This window comes from Bombina bombina, chromosome 2 (assembly GCF_027579735.1).
Source record: "Bombina bombina isolate aBomBom1 chromosome 2, aBomBom1.pri, whole genome shotgun sequence".
Lineage (NCBI taxonomy): Eukaryota > Metazoa > Chordata > Amphibia > Anura > Bombinatoridae > Bombina > Bombina bombina.
In genome coordinates, this window is record NC_069500.1 from 1,148,226,287 (window position 1) to 1,148,239,051 (window position 12,765).

Genomic DNA, 12,765 nt, shown 5'->3' on the forward strand with positions numbered 1-12,765 from the left:
CTTGAAGAAAATAAAAACTAACATTTTATCACCTCTTTCACTTTACCCTTCCTATTACTTAGTGTAGGCAAAGAGAATGACTGGGGGGTGGAGTCAAGGGAGGAGCTATATAGACAGCTTTGCTGTGGTGCTCTTTGCCACTTCCTGTTAGCAGGAGGATAATATCCCACAAGTAAAGGATGAATCCGTGGACTTGTCGTAAAGATGCAAAACATCCCCAACCCCGGGAAAGAACCCCTAAGAGGAGCTCAGGAGTAGCCACTCTGCCTAATGTCCCTAAAAGGGGACAACCATCTCCCGAAGGAAGTAGTTCCCCATAAGGTAACCAAACCCACAAGGAGAAAACAGACAAGTCCAAAAGTTCTCAATGAAGAAGAGAACCATTAAATGAACAAATCCTAGAGCTTCTGAAGGCAAACCCGTCTAAACCGGTAGAAAGGAGGTACAAAGCCCTCCAACCACGTGGGAAGAAATACTCTAGGTCCTGAAATTATCAGAAACAACAGAAAGACGCAGTGGAACTCCACTGACCCAGTCAACCAGAGTGAAAGTTAATAAGGACTGAAACCAATCCTATTTGCCTCATGGACCCGCAAGTTCTCATCCAAGATGCTTAGCTTTTAAGATAGAAAACAAGAAAACACAAATATTGTGATAACTCAGGGCCTCAACCGGACCAGCCAGGCAGAGCAGGCGCCATGTGGACCCGCCTGCAACCAGGGCCATACTGTCAAGTTGCACAAATTCGCCCTCAAAGAGGGAGAAAGGAAATACAGACAAAGGACTAAACATGACCCTTAACAACTTCCGCAGAAGTAAACAGCGAGTATCAATCCCAGAGAAAGTTCCCAAAGGAAACATAAAACCATAAAATAAAATCATCCTAACCGGATAAAATAAAATAAGGTAACCCGTAGGTTTACGCCCAAAAAAGAAACAGAAATACCCACAGGACCAGCCCAATGGGAACCCTGTTCTTTCACAACACTGGGAAATATCTTAACAACAAGACTAGAAGGAGATTACGTTATCCCCTCATGTCTACTGAGGTGAGCCATACGAAGTAGAAGACTGAGGAGTCCCGTATCCATTAAGGATAGGGTCCCCCAACAACTCAAAAACGTGTCTGAGTAAAACACGAAGGCATGCCAGTCTGTAACGAAGAGCACAACACTCAGGGACAGCTACCCCCGCAGGGAACTGTACAGGCCCTCCTATGGCTGGGAGACCCGGGACAATAGGTCACGAGCACAATCGCAAATAAACATTTGGACTTTGTAGATGAGCAATCGCCAAAAGTATGTGAAAGCGAAAACGTGCTGCAAACTCTGGGGGGAACAAGACACTCTCTAAGGAGAATAAACATAAGCTGGGTTATCCGCACGTGTAGTAGCATGAAGCGGTAGAGAACTCGCCTCTCGAAGGACAGGACCCCCAGAGGCGGATGGCTCAGCCGTCCCTTGATTTCCTGAGCAACAAGGCGCTTTATTATGGCTTACCGAACATAACCGACTGACCTGTGTCAACAGGGCCAATTCGCATTCATCACAGGACGAAGGATCTGAATCCGAAAGTCAAACAGTTTCAACATCAGAGTCCTCCATAACTGGATAAGAATACCAAAAAGGATGGAATATATATATATATATATATATATATATATATATATATATATATATATATATATATATATATATAATTAAAAATGTAAACAGCACCTGACACTCACAATGGCTGGGGCACTCATCGCATCCTACGAACCAGACACCAGCGGACCGGAATTTCTCTGTCGCTACACAGTCAAGAATGCAAAAATGAGAAACCAGACGTAAACACGCCCAATCACAAGGTGAACCGTACAGTCCAAAAAAAGCACGCCCAACCATAAGGTCGCGTCACTTCCAAAGGCCGTTATGTTCCAAAAGCCATGAGCCCAGATAATACTGCACATAAGCAGACTGAATCACATAACAAACATGATTAAAAAAAACCCCTGTTCAATAATGCCCCTCAGGAGATAGTAACCCTTGATTCCAAGATACCAAAAGGAGTCCCACTGAGACCCTGTATTTCATTATGAGTTACAGTACATTCATGAAGAAGTAAAATGAAACGATCTTACCGGAATCCACGCCATAGAACAGGAACACGGCCATTCAAGTGTGACGGATAGTAGCAGCGCCTCCGCCATAGACTTGAGAGAAGAAAGCAGGAAGCGAAGCGGAGCTCGACAACACCGAATGCTTATGGACTTGTTAATATGAGTCGGGATCAATGATCCCTGGAAATTTTTTTTTATTGTGTGCAATTATTTTTTTCTGTGTGCAGGCTTGATACCGCTTGTGTGCGGCTTTGAACATACACAAACACATATATATATATATACATATATACATATATATATACATACATATATACACACACACACACCCTGTTCCAAATTATTATGCAAATTCTATTTCAGTGTCACAAAGATTAAATATTTTTTCAGTTTAACTCATGGATGGCTTTGTGTCTCAGGGCTCTTTTGATCACTGAAAATAATCTCTGACACCTGTGATAATAAGATTTCTAGGTGAGCCCAATTAAAAGGAAAAACTACTAAAGGAGGTTGTTCCACATTATTAAGCAGAGCACCATTTTCAAGCAATATGGGGAAGAAAAAAAGATCTCTCTACTGCCAAAAATAGTGAAATAGTTCAATGCCTTGGACAAGGTATGAAAACATTAGATATTTCACGAAAACTTAAGCGTGATCATTGCACTATTAAGAGATTTGTGGCTGATTCAGAGCACAGACGGGTTTGTGCAGATAAAGGCACATTGAGGCAGATTTCTGCCAGATCCATGCATTGGATCAAGAGAGCAGCTGCTAAAATACCATTACATAGCAGCAAACAGATATTTGAAGCTGCTGGTGCCTCTGGAGTCCCACGGACATCAAGGTGTAGAGTCCTCCAGAGTCTTGCAACTGTGCATAAACCTTCCATTCGGCCACCAATAACCAATGCTCACAAGCAGAAATGGCTGCATTGGGCAGAAAAATACATGAAGTCTAATTTTCAAACAGTCCTGTTCACTGATGAGTGCAGTGCAACCCTGAATGGTCCAGATGGATGGAGTAGTGAATGGTTGGTGGACGGCCACCCTGTTCCAACAAGGCTGTGACGTCAGCAAGGCGGTGGTGGAGTCATGTTTTGGGCCGGAATCATGGGAAGAGAGCTGGTTGGCCCCTTTAGGGTCCCCGAAGGTGTAAAGATGACCTCTGCAAAGTATGTGGAGTTCCTGACTGACCACTTCCTTCCCTGGTACAGAAGGAAGAATTATGCTTTCCATAATAAAATCATCTTCATGCATGACAATGCACAATTTCATGCTGCAAAGAATACCTCTGCATCAATGGCTGCTATGGGGATAAAAGGAGAAAAAGTCATGGTGTGGCCTCCATCCTCCCCTGACCTCAATCCTATTGAGAACCTTTGGAGCATCCTCAAGCAAAAGATCTATGAGGGTGGGAGGCAGTTTACATCCAAACAGCAGCTCTGGGAGGCTATTCTGACATCTTGCAAACAAATTCAAGCAGAAACTGTCCAAAAACTCACAAGTTCAATGGATGCAAGACTTGTGAAGCTGCTATCAAATAAGGGGTCCTATGTTAAAATGTAACGTGGGGGGGGGGGGCGGAGCCAGCAGCAAGACGCATATCAAGGAGGCTCCTGACTTTACTTTATATTATACTAAAGTTTTCAGATCTTTCCCCTAAAATATTACCAGCCGGCCATCAAACTACTATTGTGAATAGTAGGGGCTCATGTAATCTGCCCGACTGGAACAAAGAAGGTGGTTATTATATATTATTACGACTGGGGAAGCAGCAGACCGCCATTTCCTGCTACTATGAAGGAAGATGTCTGCGCCGCAGTGTGGTCTCTATTTGCTGAGTACGAGCAGCGGATCCTTGAGAGGTTCGATGGTCTGCTAGCCAGGATTGAAGCCGGATTCACAGAGGAGCGGCTTGTGCTGGTCGAGGGGGATACTGAGATTGCTGTTAGCGTGACACCCGGAGTAGTACAACTACATGCAGGAGACTTACACGCCGCACCCGGTCCCCCTGAGAAGCACCAATTACGGAACAGTGACATGGGTGGTTCCGGTACAACTTGTAGCTCAAGGGCCTGCCTGGTCAGCGGGGTATTGACCCCTGTTAACAGCACCGGTATGTTTACTCTAACAATGATCGCTACCTTCTACCAGATGGCCCTACAATTTGCTGGCGCTCGGCTCTTTGCCGCCAGTACAAAAACCGGAGTCGGGTGATAACTCTATTGCAGTAATGGTTTTGGATACCCCGGTTTACAAACCCATTTTGCCTACCACAATGCCCCTACTAACTAACTTTATTGCAGTTGACACGGAAGAATCTGCATACATGTAGATTAAACTATGATAATATGTGTTTTTTGGATCTGAAACTTTTTTATGTTTCTATAGCGTGCAGAACTAAAAGGGAACTTCCACGTGTTTAGCCACTTACACATGTTCGCTAACCTTATTATTTGCCCTCATGGTTTATAGTTCCTTGTTATTTGTTTTGTCTCATGTTAAGCCTTCTATGAGACCCAATCTATGATGGCAAGATGTTGATTAGCTCTGCAGCTACTTGTCTATGTTATAAATTTTACTTTTTTATTTTTTATATCCTTTTAGGCTTTAGTCACTGGGAAAATCTTTGTCCAGCAGTATACCAAACCTGATTCTTATTTATGTGCTGCTCTTACGTATATTTCCCGTAATTTGAATTCAGTTTAATTAGCTGGTATGTGTATGAATGTTCTGACGTGATGTTTGAGTGCTTCATTTTTTTTCTTTTTTCCTTTTTTTTAAATTAGAACCTGGCATTACACAAATACATAGCAGGGGGAGTTCCCTACAATGCTGCCTTGTTAGCTCGAATCAGCCTCCACTACATAGTACTTTGAGTCTCACCCATCTATTACCTTTGTGTTTAGCTATAGATGGCGTTAAGTTGCTACACCACTATTTTATGTTTCTAGTGCAGTCAGAACATACTAGCTATGGCGTAACTCGCAAGTAGACCTGAAGCAACCATTTACATAGATACCAGTGTTTATATGGCTACTGGAATGTATTGTCTGTCAGAATCCGCCATAACGGAATTACCTGCCTGCCTATAGTATAGATCAGTAGTGTACTGTGTACAGCGTCATGATGCACTGTTGCTTTGTATTTACTAGTGCAGCCAGAATATAATAGTTATGGTATAAGCCTTTATATAGTTTTGCAGCAACCAATCAAATAAGCACTGTTGTTGCCATAGAATCCAGAGTGTACAGTTTATCTATGCTTATATGTTTATACTCTGCCATCTTTAAACTGGGTGGCTGTTTACTGTACAGGTCAGAAGTTGAGAGGAAATATAGTACTAGTCTAATCTCCGCTCCCCCCCCCCATTTTACATGCGGTAAAGGGCGAGTAATCTCTCCTCCGCATTACTTCTTGGCAGAGTTTTTGTAGTCTTTGCCCAGCCTGGAGAGCCCGGATTAAAGCTTTTTCTAGTATTCGACATGAAAGACTCCTCAGGCCCTAAATATAAAGAATTGTTATGGTGTGTTCTTATATACTGAAATGTAATCTTTATGCCTTACTCTCTTGTTATACAACAATTGTTTTCCTATTTGTTTATTAGTGTGCATAAAGTGCCCTATATCCTACCACACAGATCTTGGTCCCCTGGTTGGATCTGTAACCTATTAAGGACACTGTGAACTGTAAAAACAAAATGAGGTGGTTACGATGGTACATCCGTATCAGTCTCCTATGTAAAGATCTATAATCAGTCTTTCACTCCTTTGTTAGCCTGTTTTGAAGCTGTAACAGAATGTTGATTGTCTGATATGTATATTTTTGGAACTTGTTTATCACCTCAATAAAAAATATTAAAAAAAAAAAAAAAAAAAAAAAAAAATGTAACGTGACCTGTTAAAATGTTTAAAAAGTTAAAATGTTGTTCAAAGTTTGATTGAAATAGCTTTTGATTTCGGTAAATATGCTGCAACCACAACAATTGACAATTTTCAGTTCTTTACAACCTATAAAGTGTTTTGAAACTTACTGTGCGTAATAATTTGGAACAATGCATTGTAAGTTTTTTAATTTTGAAAAAAAATACTGTTATCATTAGGAGGTTTGTTCAATAAAATTTGAATTGTACTCTTAATAGTTGATAACATGAGAATTATGCTGACTGTTGTTTACATAAATTATTTAGGTAAATGAGAAAGATATCATTGGCATGATAATTTGGAACAGGGTGTATACACATACATACTGTACATACATATACACATACATACACGTATTCTATTCTCTTTGTATCTTTTGTTGAAAAGCAACAGGAGCAGCAATGCACTACTAGAACCTAACCAAACACATCTGGTGAGCTAATGACAATAGGTACTTGTGTATAGCTACCAATTAGCAGCTAGCTCTCAGAAGCACATTGCTATGCCTGACTTTTGAGATTACCTAAGTATGCTTTTCAACAAAGGACAATGAGAGAAAAAAGCAAATTTGACCAAAAAAAAAAATGCATGAACTGTCACAATTAAATATATATATGGGAATATATGTAGAAAATGGTATATACTGCAAATAAAAAAAAAAAATTAATCCTAATTTAATCAATTTGCATTGGGACACTATGTGTACTATAAAGTTATCTGACAGTAGAGCACATCCATATCCTATCATGATTCTGACACTTCATGACCTCTGCTCACATTGAAACTCACCAGTCCAGCGCTCCCTTGTTTTATGGGGGGAGCACCTTAGTAAGGGAACATTGGTCGGGATGGTTTCGTAGAAAGACACTCCCTGCATCTCCGGACTCTAACTTTCATCCAGGCCCTCACTGAGAGACTGACAGGCAGTGGCGGCTGATGAATTTTTAAGATGGTGGTGCACAAGACCCCGCCCCTTTGAGAAAGCCACGCCCATTTGAACCAGCAGTGTTTTTGGTCGTTGTCTTGTTGAAATATCCAGACCCGGCGTAACTTCAACTTTGTGACTGATTCCTCAACATTATTCTCAGTTTGTAGGACACAGTACGCCCCTGTATGAAAAGCAGCAGTGAATTGCACTTCCCCAGTTCCACCCAGGACATGACTTACTCCACCCATAACACACCCAAGATGCACTACCATGACCCCACAACTTTAGCTAAGGACCCATCCATAAAACACTAGTGATCCAGCTCATAAGTCTAATGTTAATCTTAGTTACTGGGTATTTAATTAGAACGCATTACAAATTTTTTGGATTGACATGCCTGGCTGACATATGTATTTAGTACTTATGTACTAAATACATATGTCAGCCAGGATGCATGTCAATCAAAAAACAAGGAGTCTTTTAGAATCAATATAGGGAGAGAAGAAAAGGTATTATTAAAAGGGTAAAAAAAATGTACAAAGGTTACTACTGCTGGCTTTCAAAGTTTGAATAAAAAAATCTAAATCTAACACAAAGTATATAATCTAATCTATTCTATTTAATAAATTAATCTCTAGTAAAACATAAAATGACTTTGCAAAATGGATAATTGAAATAAAAAAAGTAGTCCCCCATAAAAAAAAAACATTACCATAGTCCCCATTTAAGTGATTGTTGTTTTTATTGATAAATGTATTTAAATTTTATTCAGAGTAGCAGTAGCAATTTTTTTAGGTGAAAGGGACAGAGAAAATGCTCCTCTAGGGCTAGACAACCAGGACGGAGAAGACATTTCTAAAGCTCTTAGTCAGTACTACTACATATATTCCCTGACGGACATGAATACAATGGAGGTGTAATTGAAAGTGTGACACTACTTGTCATCTGATCTTTTTTCTTGAGACTGCCAACCTTCATATATGATGCAGGAATAAGATGCACTTACTGTCAACAAATACTATAAAATACTATTCCTGGCCCTGCATCATATATGGGCATTGGCAGTCTCAAGAGAAAAGATCAGATGATACAAGGACACTGGCTCCTAAATTATTTAAAGGACTATTCACATTAATCAGGGTTTTTTGTTTCCCTTGATCTTTGCCTTTTAGTGAATGGTATAGGAAATTAAATAGCATAGCCCATAGGACATGTAAACTAATACGGTTATTTTTCCACCCCTGTTATATACAATTCATGGGGAAAATATACTAGTCAGGAAAGAAAAAGTTATAAATCCACCCAAATGATAAAAATAGGGGAAAAGCTTTTTCATTCTCCTATCTGCACTGCACATAACACACATCTCTATACAGACACAGCTCAGCACTTCTATGGTGTCTATTCACAGTAGCAAGAGATCGCTCATTAGAGTAAGTCTGCGTTACTTGATTTCGGGATGGTTATCTCACTAGATCGCTCTCGCATTTGGAAATAGACATCAATTCCATGTGACTATATTTATGCTAGTAATAACATTGCCTCTCTTTTTCCAACTTAGTGTCTCAATATTCCCTGTACACACCGTTTGCTGGAGGCTGCCATGCTGTTCTTCCCTTACGTGGTCTGCACTTCCTCGGTTGGGCCCCCCTGTGGCCCGGGAGGGACCTTCTGGGCCCGGTCGCAATGGCGACCTTTGCATTGCTTACATCACTGCGTTAGTTAGTTCCGCCCTGAAGCCCACGATGCTCCTCCTCTGGCTCCCACACAGCTCTTAGTGTGCGAGTGTCATGTGACAGCTGGCTCTCGCACACTAAGAGCTGTGCGGTTAGGAGAGCTATGGGCTGGCCTGTAGGTGGCGCTGCAGTCAATGCAGTTTTAAAGTGGAAAGAGCTTTTGCCTATACTTCTATCTATCGCACTGCCCAGCATGTGCGATAGACAGAAGTATTAGACAAAATCCCATTCCACTTCAGCCTAAAGAATTAAAAACTGAAATTGTAATGTTTTTATGTCAAAACTGCAGTGGAGCTTGGAGGATTTTTGTATTTAGTTAGCAAATAAAGTTTAAAAATGTAATTAGTTTTTTTTATTTCTCACTCTTTTTTTTATTTATTTTTCACATCAGGGGTCAGGGGGTTCACGTGCTCAGATGCTCCTATAGAGGAGCCTCCACTGCTGACAGAATTACTTAAAACTCTACTCCCATTTCGAAGAGTACTACCCTCCATAAGAGACTATCAAAAACTTCTGACACTTCTCTGCCAACCTCCTAGTATGAAAGGCAAAGAATGACTGGGGGATGAGGGAAGTGGGAGGAGTATTTAAGCCTTTGGCTGGGGTGACTTTGCCTCCTCCTGGTGGCCAGGTTCTGAATTCCCAACAGTAATGAATGCAGCTGTGGACTCTTTCCATTTATGAAGAAAATATACTTTTGAAATGGGCGCCAGAGCAGGGGGTATTAGAAGGGCACGGTTAGATTAAAAAGTAAGTTAATGCGTATCTTCATTAGAAGGGGTCAATTAAAGGCTCCACTAAAATATCACTTTGATTCCAGAGCTTTTATATATAATGGGTCCCGACCAGTGGTTTGAAGAACCCTGCTCTGACCTATTAATAAAAATTTTAATGGGAAGAACTAAATAAATATACAATATGCTCAATTAAATCCTTCTAATAACTAATTTTTTTGGTGTACATTTTGTTATCTTTTGCACTTCAGACTTAATTCTGAGGATAGGTTTACTTTTAGAATAAAAAAAAGGGTTACCATGTTGCATTCACCAACCCTTTGGAAATAGAGCAGAAATACAGAAAAAAAAATATGATAAAGTTCTTAAAGGGACAATATACACTAATTTTTTCTTTGCATAAATATTTTGTAGATGATCTATTTATATAGCCAATAAAGCTTTTTTTTTTTTTGTTTTTTTTTTTTATAAATATTATAGTTTTGCTTATTTTTAAATAACATTGTTCTGATTTTCAGACTCCTAACCAAGCCCCAAAGTTTTAGGAGAATACCGTCAGATATCTACTCCAGCTTGCTCCTGTTTGTGTAAAGGGTCTTTTCATATGCAAAATAAGGGGGGGGGGGGTCTTATTTCCCACTTGCTTCTTTATAGTAGTGTATATTACATGCAGTTATATGAAAATGGGTGTATACTGTCCCTTTAATTAAAGTTAAAAGTGCAGCACAATAAATATTGTGGCATTACTAAAAGCCTATAGCGTATAACTGTACTGTGTAATGTATTTTTTATGTGTTTTGTGACACTTTTTTGTTTTGCAAAACAGTTATCAAGAGCTGAAGGCGCTGTAATCATTCTACTGTAAATCGCGATAGTGCTCAAGCGATCGTGTTTACTTTCAATTTGTAATATGAGCGGAAACAGCCGCGATAAACCCCTTATTGCTCACGCGCAACTGTTAATGCGCAACTCGTAAACTGGCCCCTGAGAGTGCATATAAAAAAAATAAATGCAGAACTAGATAATCTTCCTACCTCAGAACAACAGAAATCATCTGAGAAAAAAAAAAAAATATGTACTGCCCCAATATCTTCTGTTTACTGCAACGTCATGAACATATCCTGAGTAACTAGTTTCTGAGATTGCTGAATATTTTTGGTTTTAAGTGAATTTGTGTGAATTGCTTAAGGCTGTTCAAGAGAGGTGCTCTAAAACTGTCAAACTGACTGATAGACAACAGGTATCGCCAAATGCATATTCTGAAAATATTGCAAACTAGGAAATCTCAGGATAAGTTTTAATGATTTAATGTTAACCAGTGAGTACAGACAAGTCATGTCTGGCATCAAAATAATCCCTACATTGTAGTGGAGTTTTTCTTTACTTAAAGAGACAGTCTACTTAAAAATAAATATTTAAAAAGTTAGATAATCCCTTTATTACCCATTCTCCAGTTTTGCATAATCTACACTTATATTAATATACTTTTTACCTATGTGATTACCTTGTATCTAAGCCTCTGCAGACTCCCCTCTTATCACAATGATTTTTACAAACTGGCATTTTAGCCAAGTAGTCATGGTTCCTGCATAACTCCACAGGAGTGAGCACAATGTTATATATATGGCAAACATGAACTAGCAATGTCTGGCTGTGAAAAGCTAATAAAATGTGAGATAAGAGGTGGCCTCCAGGGGTTTAGAAATAGGTAGAGATTTAGAGGTTATAAAGTATATTAATATAACAATGTTGGCTGTCCAAAGCTGGGGAATGGGTAGGAAAGGCGTTATCTATCTTTTTAAGCATTAAAAAAAAAATCCAGTAGACTGTCCCTTTAAACATATTTCAAGTCTTTGGTTTGGTGTTTGTGTTCTAAAATGCAAATGCTAGTCTATATTTATTAATCATCAACTACTAACTTTCTGATTACAATACTGTAATCTTTCTGATGGTACTATGTATACAAATGTATTAAACATTATATAAAACTGTAGTATGGCATGTAAATATTGCTTAAATTACATAGTTTTCTTTACATTTGGTCCCTTCTCCAAGCTATCCCATTTTACAGATGCAAATATGCTGAAATCCAAACCTTTTCTGGTTTAGATAAAGGGTTTTGTAACTATACAGGTATCTTATCATTTCAGCCACATCTTGGGAACTGGTTTATTGGTCATTATAAACAGGGAATTACACTCATCTGTCCTACCTGAAAGGGCTAGTAACTAGATATAAACCCAAAATGTATGTAATGCACACTGGGAAACAGAAATCTGTTATTAACATGGGGGAAAACTGACATTTCTTTCTCCAATCCCTTTGGGACAATAGGAAAAATAGGTTCTTTCATTCAGTTTTTTCTTTTGTTTTTGTGTTTGTATAGTGTAATTTTGTTATTGCATCTTTTTCTCTTTTTTTTTGTTTGCACTGTGACTATTTTAAATCATTATTAACCTTAAACTATTAAAATTTGCCTTTGTCTAATATCTTAACTACATTGCTGAAGAGATACATATAACCCTATCATGTTTTTTAGACAGATGTTTGCCACATTTTGTTTTTGGGCTTTAATTTAATAAACCTGGGACTACCCAATCTAATATTCCTAGGCAATGCCAACACAGATAAATTAGAGTTGGTGGAATTAAAAGGAGGATTCTTGGACCTTTATCTATATCTAGTCAAGACCAACATTTTATTTAACCCTTGCAACCAGTGAACTAAGCCACAGGCTTGACTGGAGCGTGACAAACACTGACTTTAGTTTAAATGTGCAGTGCAACCTACCACAGCAAATTAAAGGGACATGAAACACAAACATTTTGCTTCTGTGATTCAGAGCAGTCGATTTTAATAAAGTTTCCACTTATATTACCAAATTTGCTTTGTTCTCATGATATTCTGTGTTGAAAAGATACATAGGTAGGCATAAGGAGCACTACAAGGCAGGAAATAGTGGTGACATCTAGTGCTCTTGAACATGGATAACGAACATTCTTGCAAAACTGCTGCCATATAGTGTTCCAGAAATGGGCCAGCTCCTAAGCTTATGTCCTTGCTTTTCAACAAAAGATACCAATAAAACAAAGAAAATTTGATCATAGAAGTAAATTAGAAAGTTGTTTAAAATCCCATGCTCTAACTGAATCATTAAAGAAAAATGTTGGGCTTCCTATCCCTTCATGTGAAGCGAACACTCATTTGCTTGAGTGCTTATGCATCCCCAGCTGATAGTGTTAAGCTCAGCAGCTGCAATGCCCTTTTATGTCAGAAAATGTCTCTGAGCTGGCACAGATGTAGCCGCTTTATGGAAGAAAAAAAACACACTTAGCTCTATTAAC

The 12,765-nt window shown here is 39.0% G+C and overlaps 1 protein-coding gene across 1 annotated transcript in view; it reads right to left on the bottom strand.

Annotated features, from left to right (window-relative positions):
• The window catches only part of MFAP3L (microfibril associated protein 3 like), a 141,291-nt gene that overhangs the window by 96,342 nt on the left and 32,184 nt on the right, over positions 1-12,765 (bottom strand). The gene's annotated exons all lie outside the window — the stretch shown is intronic.